Genomic DNA, 11,046 nt, shown 5'->3' on the forward strand with positions numbered 1-11,046 from the left:
TAAAAGACATTTTGGTTGCGAGAAACAGAAGCTCTCTCTTACTAGTTTTAGCAAAATGAAGGTATATTTGTTGTAATGTATGAACAGATATGATTATATAATGTAAGGGCAAGAAGTTAGCCAGGTTTCCAAAAGCAGTTGGAACTAGAACATTGAAAGCCATCCGAAACTCAGCAAGTTCTGCTACTTCTCATCTCTTCTTTTCTCTGGGTGTCCTCTCTATTTCTCTCACTCTCCAAACTCACTTTCTCTACAACTCTGTCCATTAGGGTAGAGCATGGCAACACCACTGCTCCCAAGGTTTTACATCTCTCCATCAAGAAATTGGCCTAAACAACCTGGGAGAGAGTATATTATGATCCCACTTTGTGTCAGATGTTCACCTTTGGCCCAGCTAGCTAGGACTAAGGAAAAATTCTCATGGATATTAAATATGGAGTCTAAGGATAACTGAAATGAGTTATACAGAAATCCCAGAGGTTATCCACAGCTTTAATGATAGCTGTCTGTGAGCTTTTAGTGTCTTATCTATTGAATACCTTTCCTACATTTTCATAGGTTCCCCAACTTGGGAAGCCCACCTTTACAAAGTAGAATATATAGCACTTTACTTTTTAGCCTCCTGTGCAGCTGATGTAGACATACGTGTTCTGCCAGTCAGGCGTCCCTGCACCAGACTTTAGTTGGAAGGAGACAATATGGCGTAAGAGAATAAACCATAGCAAGAAAAAGTCCAAGTTTTCTGAATCTGGGTAATTTCTAGAGGGACTGACGGATGGGAGCAGCCACAATATGCTACTTACTACAGTCCAACGTAAGGTTGTCAAATGAACCAAACTACCTGAGAACTAATTATTGGATTTTTCAAGATAGTAGTATTGACGGTTTGATGAAAAACATCTCTCAGTGAAGTGAAAAATGAGCAGCTCTAGGATTAGATTTCCCTCAATTTTAAGTATCTTACCCAAGAATATAATTAATATTTATTTGTTTTCATATTTTCCTATAGAAAAGAAACATTTATCTTTTCATTTCTTTATTGTATCTTAGTGAAAAATGCCACGAAATCGTGTGTGGATAAGAGAGGAAACAAGAATGTTGGAGGTAAGAACTAAAGGCTACTTGAGTGAATAAATGACTGTAGTGTTGCAATTTCTAAATATAAAAAGGAGAAGACTTTAACCACCTCTATTATGAACTCCCCAAATTAAAGAGATGTCATTAAAGTGTCCTGAAATGGTTATGTAATAATATCTGCATTCTCTACATGCCGCCTGAAAGTATCAACTATGTATCAGGGTAAAGTTAAATAAAGCAAAAATTATCAATCTATCAGCTACATTTAAATACCCCAAAACCACTACAACCTAGTAGTACTCCCAGCAAATATACTGAGTCTGGAAATGGGTATAAAATCCCTTTTTGGCATCTATAAATGATTGTAAGCTGAGCTGGTGATGACATGGTCCCAAATGAGGCGGTCAGATTGTGGGAATTATATTCAAGAGAAGCTGCAGACCACAGAGCTTTGTGGATGATAATCATAATGGTGCCATGTTCTTGACATCATCCCCCAGACATGGCACTGTTTTCCCAGTCAACTCCCATCAAATCTAGCAGGTTATATCCTTTTGCATTAGCCACCCATATTGTTGGATGATGGAGCCAGATTAGGAATTAAACCAGCAGGAGTAAAGCTTGGTCCAGGAATATTCCCAGCATCTCAAGTCTATTATTGCCTTCCCTTATTTAAGACCTACCTGATCCTCTACAAGAATTGTACTAAGAGCCTTATATAAAGCAAGCAGTGAACCCAAAGTTTCCTCTCCTCACTCCCAATTTTATGGTGTTAGAGACTTGGATTCCTAACCCACTTCTCCACTAATCTGATCTGGGTATGGAGAAGGCATAAAGTGTTTCTGAGAATATGTCTGTTACTGGCCACATCACTGTCCTTCTAACGATATCGACCATTATCCAAGGGTTTAGGTCTCATTTCAGTCAAGAAAACATTCTACTTTGCAATTTTGGACAAGATAAGGTAGATACATTTCTCCCTATTCCTACCACTAATTACAGCTAAAACTTTGGATAAATATAAGGAAACTGAAAGGCACAGAGGAGGCAGAAGAGCTAGGGACCTTGGCATCCAAAGAATGACCTGGTGGTGAGTTTCCTGAGGTTTTTTTGTTTGTTTATTTGTTTGTTTTTCTTCAAATATCCTGAACTGGGTGCTTAAGAAGCCTATGACCCAAAAATACTATTAAGCACAGACAAAAAAATAAAAACAAAACCAAGAAAACCCTATTTTCTCAGCCATAGATCGAGGAAAACTTTCAGACAATAACTGACCCACTCTACTCAAACACCACAGGAAAATCTATGGGCCCCACCTCCATAAACAAAGGCCATGTAGGAACCTAGACTTCCACCATTAACTGGCTATAAACATGACACCCTTCCCCTTCCCCCGGTTGGTGCCAGAGACAGCCAAGTGGGAGGCTGAGACTTTCATCATCTCTCAGCAGAAATGAGCACCCTTCCCCAGCCTCCCCAGTTTCAGTATAGGCTACATGGGGGAGCAGTAATGTGGTGATCCTATCCCAAAGAGCCATGGGGGTGTCACCTAGTGGTGAACCCTAAGTAAGGTGCCCCTCTTCCTACCCCCACCCACCAGTGTCATTGGAGGCTGAGTGAGGAATCTACCCCACCCAGCCGTATCAAGGCTGCCCCCGTGCCCTTGCCAGCAGAGTATCAGAGAAGATTTGCTGAAAAAGAAGATTTAAGTAATACATATTTTTAATTGTACTAAAATACACATAACATAAAATTTACCATCAAAAATGATTTTTAAGTGTACAGTTCAGGGGCATTAAGTACATCCACATTCTTATGCTATCATCACCACCATCCATCCACAGAATTCTGTTCATCTTACAAGCTAAAACTCTATACCTATTAAACAATAACTCCCCCATCCCCCCGTCCCTGCAGCCCCTAGCAACCACCATTCTCTCTGTCTCTATAAATTTGACTTGCTCTAGTGCCTAGATAAATGGAATGGTGCAACACTTGCCCTTTTGTGATTAGCTCAGGGAACATGTCTTCCAGGTTCCACCATGTTGTAGTATATGCCAGAATGTCCTTCCTTTTCGAGGTTGAGAAATACTCCATTGTGTATATAACCACATTTTATTTATCCATTCATCCGTCAGTGGACACTTGGGTTGCTTCCACATTTGGCTATGGTAGATAATGCTGCTATGGACAGAGGTATACAAATATCTCTTCAGGTCCCTGCTTTCAATTCTTTTATACATATACCTAGGAATGGAACTGCTTGGTCGATTGGTAGTTCTATGTTTAACCTTGGAGAAGCTACCAAACTGTTTCCATAGCAGCAGTACCATTTTACAATCCCACCAACAGTGCATGAATGGTCCAATTTCTTCACGTCCTCTCTAACACTTGTTGTATTCTGCTTTTTTGATGGTAGTCATCCTAATAAAGTGTAAAGTAATATCTCATTGTGGTCTTGATAAACATTTCCCTAATGATTAGTTATGTTGAGCATCACTTCATGTACTTATTGGCCACTTGTATATCTTCATTAGACACATGTCAAGTCCTTTGCCCATTTCTTAATTGGGTTGTATGTTTTTGTTGTCGTTGAATGCTAGAAGTTCTTTATGTTTTCCGGATAGTTACTCCTTATCAGATACATGATTTGAAAATTTTTATACAGTTCTGTGGGTTGCCTTTTACTCTATGTCCTCTGATGCACAGAAGTTTTCAATTTTGATGTAGTTCAATTTATCGTCTTTTCTTTTGTTGCCTGTGTGTTTAACCTCATATGCAAAAAGGTCATTGCCAAATCTAGTATCATGAAACTTTTCTCCTATATCTTCTACGAAGAATGTTGTGTTGTCCCAGCCTATCGATAGTTATATTCTTAGCTGGGAATATCTGAGACAATTTCTGGGCCCAGATTTACTCATCGTGAGCCCCACAAACATTCCCCACCCCACCCCCACTGGGGCCCATGTTGTAGCTGGACCACCCCTTGCGGTTCTTATGATCACAGGGCACACTTCAGCAAGAAACCATCAGGGAACTTTTAAGAACAAGATTTATTACTCACAGGTCCTGGAGGTTACAGAGCAAGCCTTGGAGCCACACAGTGAAGTTGTGGGCGGAGACAGAGGAAGGGAGCCTGGACCTGGGGCTCTGCCTCATTAGAGCCCAAGGGTGGAATGTCTAGTGTTTCATGAGTTCACTACTACTGGTGAATCTAAAGCATAACACCGGGAATTAGGGCATGAGAAGGGAGAAGTGGTGTCTCTCACGCAGTCAGTTTTCTCGGTTACCCAAGGCTTTCTAAAAGGAGAATTTCATAGGTGGAGGTGGCCTGGTTCCTAATCTGGTTGTTTTGTTAGATGCTATGTCAATACAGTTGCAATATGTTTATTTGAGAGGGATGTCTTTGAAATGGATACCTGAGCAATCGAAAGCTTAATGTCAAACGTTTATATCATAATCAAAAAGCTTAATGTCAGGCATTTACACTACAGAGTTTTATAGTATTAGGTCCTACATTTAGGTCTTAGATCCATTTTGAGTTAATTTTAGCATATGATGTAAGATAAAGGTCTAACTTCATTGTTTGGTATGTGGATACTCAGTTTTCCCAGCATTATTTCTTGAAACGATTGTTTTTCCCCATTGAACGGTCTTGGCACCCTTGACAAAAACCATTTAGCCATATATGTGAGGGTTTATCTCTGACGTCTCATTCCATTCCATTGGCATATATGATCATCTTTATACCAGTACCACATTGGGCTTTTTGCTTGTTTCATTCTGTTTGTTTTTTTTTTATTAAGACTTTAATTTCTTAAAAGTAGTTTTAGGTGCACAGCAAAGTTGAAGGAAAGGTACAGATACTTCCCAAATACACCCTGCCCCCAAAATGAATAGCCTTACTCATTATCAACATTGCTCACCAGGGTGGTACATTTTTTATGATTGGTGAACCTTACATTGGCATATTATAATCACCCAAAGTCCATAGTTTATATTGCGATTTACTCTTGGTGTTGTACATTCTATAGGTTTTGACAAATGTATAAGGACATGTATCCATCTATATGATATCACACATGGTATTTTTCACTCTCCTAAAAGTCCTCTGAGCATCACCTAGTCATCCTCCACTACCACCACCGCCACCCAACCCCTGTCAATCACTGAAATTTTTATTGTCTCGATAATTTTGCCATTTCTAGAATGTTATATACTTGTAATCAAACAGTATGTAGATTTTTCACACTGGCTTCTTTCACTTAATAATATACATTTAAGTTTCCTCCATGTCTTTTCATGCCCTGATAGTTCATTTCTTTTTAGTGTTAAATAATATTCCATTGTCTGGATGTAACTTAGTTTATTTATCCATTCACCTACTGAAGGACACCTTGGTTGCTTCCAAGTTTGGGCAGTTATGAATAAAGCTGCTAAAAACATCTGTGTTTTTGTGTGGACATAAGGTTTCAACTCATTTGGATACATACGAAAGAATGCAATTGCTAGATCATATGGTAAGAGTGTGTTTCATTTTATAAGAAACCACCAAACTGTCTTCCAAAGTGCCTGTACCATTCTGCATTCCCTCCAGCGATGAATGAGAGTTCCTGTTGCTCCACATCCTCATCAGCATTTGGTATTGTCAATGTTCTGGATTTTGGCCATTCTAATAGGTGTGTAGTTGTATCTCACTGTTGTGTTAATTTTTGTTTCCTTAAGACATGTGATGTGGAGCATCTTTTCATATGCTTATATGCTTATTGACTTATCTGTTTATCTTCTTTGGTGAGATGTCTCTTCAGATCTTCTGTTCATTTTTTAATTGGGTTGTTTGTTTTCTTACTGTTGAGCTTTAAGAATTCTTTGTATACTTTGGATAACAGTCCTTTATCAGATGTGTCTTTTGCAAATGTTTACTCCTAGTCTGTGGCTTGTCTCTTCATCCTCTTGACATTGTCTTTTACAGAGCAGAAGTTTTAACTTTTAATGACGTGCCACTTATCAGTTAGTTCTTTCATGTGTCATACCTTTGGTGTTGTATCTAAAAAGTCATCACCATACCTAATTCATCTAGGTTTTTGCCTGTGTTATCTTCTAGGAGTTTTATAATTTGATGTTTTACATGTAGGTCTGTGATCCATTTTGAGTTAATTTTTATGAAGGGTGTAAGTTCTGTGACTAGATTAATTTTTTTGCATGTGCATGTCCAGTTGTTCCAGCACCATTTGCTGAAGAGACTGACTTTGCTCTATTGAGTTGTCTTTGCTCCTTTGTGAAAGATCTGTTGACCATATTTGTGTGGGTCTATTTCTGGGTTCTCTATTCTGTTCCATTGATTTATTTTCTATGCTTTGGCCAAAACCACACTGTCTTTATTACTATAGTTTTATACTAAGTCTTAAAGTCACGTGCTGCCAGTCCTCTGAATATTCTACTCCTTCAATATTGTGTTACGGACTCTGGGTTATTAGCCTCTCCGTGTAAACTTTAGAATCGGCTTGTTGATATCCACAAAATAACTTGCTGGGATTTTTATTGGAATTGCCTTGAATCTATAGATCAAGTTGTGGAGAACTGACATCTTGACAATATTGGATCTTCCTACCCATGAACATAGAATATCTCTCAGTTTATTTAGTTCTCATTTGATTTCATTTGTCCGAGTTCCGTAGTTTTCCTCATATAGATCTTGTTCATATTTTGTTAGATTTATACCTAAGTATTACATTTGTTTGAGTGCTAACGGAAGTAATATTGTGTTTTTCATTTCAAATTCCACTTGTTCATTGCCAGTGGAAAGAAATTGCCTTTCTCTTTTAACCTTGTGTCCTGCAATCTTGCTATAATCACTTATTAGCGTCCGTAGTTTTTCCGTCAATTCTTCTGGATTCTCTTATTGCATTAGCTAAAGCTTCCAGTATGATGTTGTAACGAAGTGGTGAGAAGGGACATCCTTGCCTTTTACCTGATTTCAGCGGGAAAACTTTGAGTTTCTCACAATTAAGTATGATATTAGCTGTGTTTTTTTTGGTAGGTACTCTTTATCAAGTTGAGGAAGTTCCCCTCTACTCCTAGTTTACTAAGAGTTTTTATCATGAATGGTAATTGGATTTTGTCAAATTCCTTTTCTGCATCTATTTATATGACCATGTGATTCTTCTTTTTTAGCCTATTTATGTGATGAATCTCACTGAATGACTTTAGAATATTGAACCAGCCTTCCATACCTGGGATAAATTCTACCTGGTTGTGGTGTATAATTCTTTTTACACATTTCTTATTCAATTTTATAATATTTTGTTGAGAATTTTTGCATCTGTGCTCATGGGAGATCTTGGTGCATAGTTTTCTTGTAATATCTTTCTCTGGCTTTGGTGTTAGGGTAATGCTGGTCTTGCAGAATGAGTTAGGAAGTATTCCCTCTGCTTCTGTACTCTGGAAAAGATAACAGTTGGTATAAGTTCTTCCTTAAATGTTTACTAGAATTCACCAGTGAACCCATTTGGGCCTGGTGCTTTCTGTTTTGGAAGATTATTAATTATTGATTAAAATTCTTTTATAGACATTACCTTTTCATATTTTCTGTTTCTTCCTGGGTGAGTTTGGCAAATTGTGTCTTTCAAGGAGGTGGTCTATTCAATATGAGTTATCAAATTTGTGGGCATAAATTTGTTCATAGTATTTCTTTATTATCTTTTTAATGTTAATAACGTTTTGATTGTATAGCTCTGAGGTAAGTTTTGAAATCAGGAGGTGTGGGACTGCCAACTCTGTTCTTTTTCAAGATCGTTTTGATGATTCAGAGTCACTTGAGATTTCACATGAATTTTAGGATTTATTTTACTGTTTCTGAAAGAAATTTTTTGAGATTTTGATAAGTGCTGCATTGACTTTGTAGATCACTTTGGGTAGTACTGACATCTTAACAGTGTTAAGTCTTCCAATTTATGAACATGGGCTACTTTTCCATTTACTGCTATCTTCTTTAATTTTTTTTCAGCACTGTTGTGTAGTTTTCAGTGTAAAAGTCTTTCACTTCCTTGGTTAAATTTATTCCCAAGTATTTTATCCTTTTTGATGCTGTTGTAAATGGAAATGGTTTATTAATTTCTTTTTCTGATTGGTAATTACTAGTGCAGAGAAACACAACTGATGATAGTTATATGTTGACTTTGTATCCTGCAACCTTGCTGAATTCATTTGTAAGTTCTAACATTTTTTGTGGAATCTTTAGGTTTTTCTACATACACAATCATATAATTCCTCACACAGTTACAAACTGCAAAGGTGACTTGCTGGGGGATCATAACAAATCCTTTTCCAATTATAGTGACCAGGTGTTTCCAGATGTTCTGTAGCTGTTATTCTCTCTGTAGTTTTCTTTTGCAACCAAACAGCGTTTTAGGAGACGTTTTAAAGGCTTGCAGATACGTTCTTGGTAAACAGCCCTTTGCTGTGCATTATTTGGTTTCAAAATCTGAGCTGCCTGGTATTGCCCACTCCAGGGGCTGTCAGCTGGCTGGTCTCAGGGCCAGAGAGGCCTGTAGGCACAGAATCTTGCAAGGTGCATCACAAAAAAGACCCTATGGAGGTGGGCTGGTGCTAGGGAGGAGAAATTTTTCTTCCTATTTAAGGGTATTATCTACTTAAGTACTTACCTAATTATCTACATAAGGGTATTAGGGTAAAAGGAACACTAATTTCCTTTTCCACCAGCTATGTGAGTATTTACGGATAGAAACCCAAGTTATAGGGAAGCTGATCTCTGATGACCCCTTGTGAAGTTTCAGTGTTCCTCTGAGTCAGCTGGGGAAGCTGCCCACCTGGCCAATCCCCCCTGGACCTGCCTCCTCCAGGAAGTCCTCCTAGGCATTCCCTCACCCTCAGAAGCCTCAGCAGGTAAAACCCTACAGGTTTACCACTGGGCCTAGCTTGCCTTGCTGGGCTGGTGGTCTCACAGACTTCAGTCTTACCTCTCCAGCTGGACTCAACATAACTTGAGGACAGCATCCCCACCGCACACTTATTTGTGGTTCCCCTGACACTCAGCACACACCAGGCAACAAAGATCATCTGAATCGATTCTTGTTTGATGATTGATTCTAAACCTCTTTAGAGGAGTGTCCAGGAACAAATTCCTTGAACAAACTGCTTAGCACAGACCTGAAATCCAACTGCTCATCACACATTTAATGATTCATTTTTTCCTTTATTTCAAGAAGAGGTTGGGACTCTTAACTATGAATTATTAATTCCTAACTCTTTTAACTATTCCATATTATTCTCGCCTCTTCTCTAGTCTATTCTCTACTATGATTCACAAGAAATTCCCACTACAATGTGAGCTTGCCATTATCCAAAAAATAATTTTCTATTATGATAATAACTAGAACCTGGTAATGTTAACTAAATTCTCTTTAGAAATCATTATCAAAAAGTGTGCTCACCTGATGTTTCATCTGCATTCACTCATTCATTCAAAAATTACTTACTGAGCAACTGCTAAGTACCAAGTACTAGTCTGGGCTCTAAGAATGTAGTAACATACAGGGTTCCCTGGTGGCGCAGTGGTTAAGAATCTGCCTGCCAATGCAGGGGACACGGGTTCGAGCCCTGGTCCAGGAAGATCCCACATGCCGTGAAGCAACAAAGTGCATGAGCCACAACTACTGAGCCTGTGTTCTAGAACCCATGAGCCACAACTACTGAAGCTCGCACACGTAGAGCCCGCGCTCCACAACAAGAGAAGCCACCGCAGTGTGACGCCCGCGCACTGCAACAAAGAGTAGCCCTCGCTCACCACAACTACAGAAAGCCCGCGTGCAGCAATGAAGACCCAATGCAGCCAAAAATAAATAAATAAATTTATATTTTTAAAAAAAGAGAATGTAGTAACATACAAAACAAAAAAAAAAAATCCTGTCCATGGGGAACTAACATTCTAGTCAGTGGGAGATAAACAATAGACAAGTAAACAAGTAAAATGTATTAATATACTGAGACTAAAGAACAAGGAATCTGCTTCTGCCATCAATCTGCCTCTAATAAAGTCATGGGGCTACGACTGGGTGTCGTCCTTGCCAATCACACCTGCCCCGGGAGAAGGTGCAAAAGAGGCCACCTTGAGGTAGACTCCTGATTATGAGAAAGTATCTCCTGGTTCCAGTTACTATTGCTGTGTAAGAAACACCCCAAAACTTAATGGTGTAAAAAAACCATTTCATTATGCTCACAGATTCTGTGGCACAGAACTTGGACATGGCATAGTGGAGAGAGGTTGTCTCTGCTCCATGATTTCTGGGACCTCTCCTAAGAAGACTCAAAGTTGGCAGTGACCTGACAGGTGGAAGCTAGAATCATCTGGAAGTATCTTTGCTCATGCCTGTCAGACAATGTGGGTTGTCAGCTGGGACATCAGTTGGGCTGTCAGCTGGAGCACCTTCACTGGACTCTCTGTATGGTCTCTTCACATGGGATGATTTGGGCTTCCTCACTGCATGGCAATTAAGCTCCAAGAGTGAGCACCCCATAATAGCCAGGCAGAAGCACGTGACTTATCTAGGCTTAGAAGTCCCAGAGCAACAGTTCTGCCATACTCTTTTGGCCAAGGCAATCACAAAGGTCCTACTACTCAAGGGAAACGGTGTCAAGGTCACACTGATAGAAGAACACATGTATGGGAGGCACCATTGCAGCCAACTTTTTTTTTTTTTAATATTTATTTATTTGGCTGCACCGGGTCTTAGTTGTGGCTCGAGGGATCTTTGTTGCCACGTGCAGAATCTTTAATTGCGGCATGCAGAATCTTTTAGTTGCGGCATGTGGGATCTGGTTCCCTGACAAGGGATCAAACCCGGGCCACCTGCGTTGGGAGCATGGAGTCTTAACTGCTGGACTACCAGGGAAGTCCCACAGCCAGCTTTTAAAATTGTAATCTCCTACAACTTCTGTGTCTGATTTCCA

The sequence above is a fragment of the Phocoena sinus genome, chromosome 8, assembly GCF_008692025.1.
Source record: "Phocoena sinus isolate mPhoSin1 chromosome 8, mPhoSin1.pri, whole genome shotgun sequence".
Lineage (NCBI taxonomy): Eukaryota > Metazoa > Chordata > Mammalia > Artiodactyla > Phocoenidae > Phocoena > Phocoena sinus.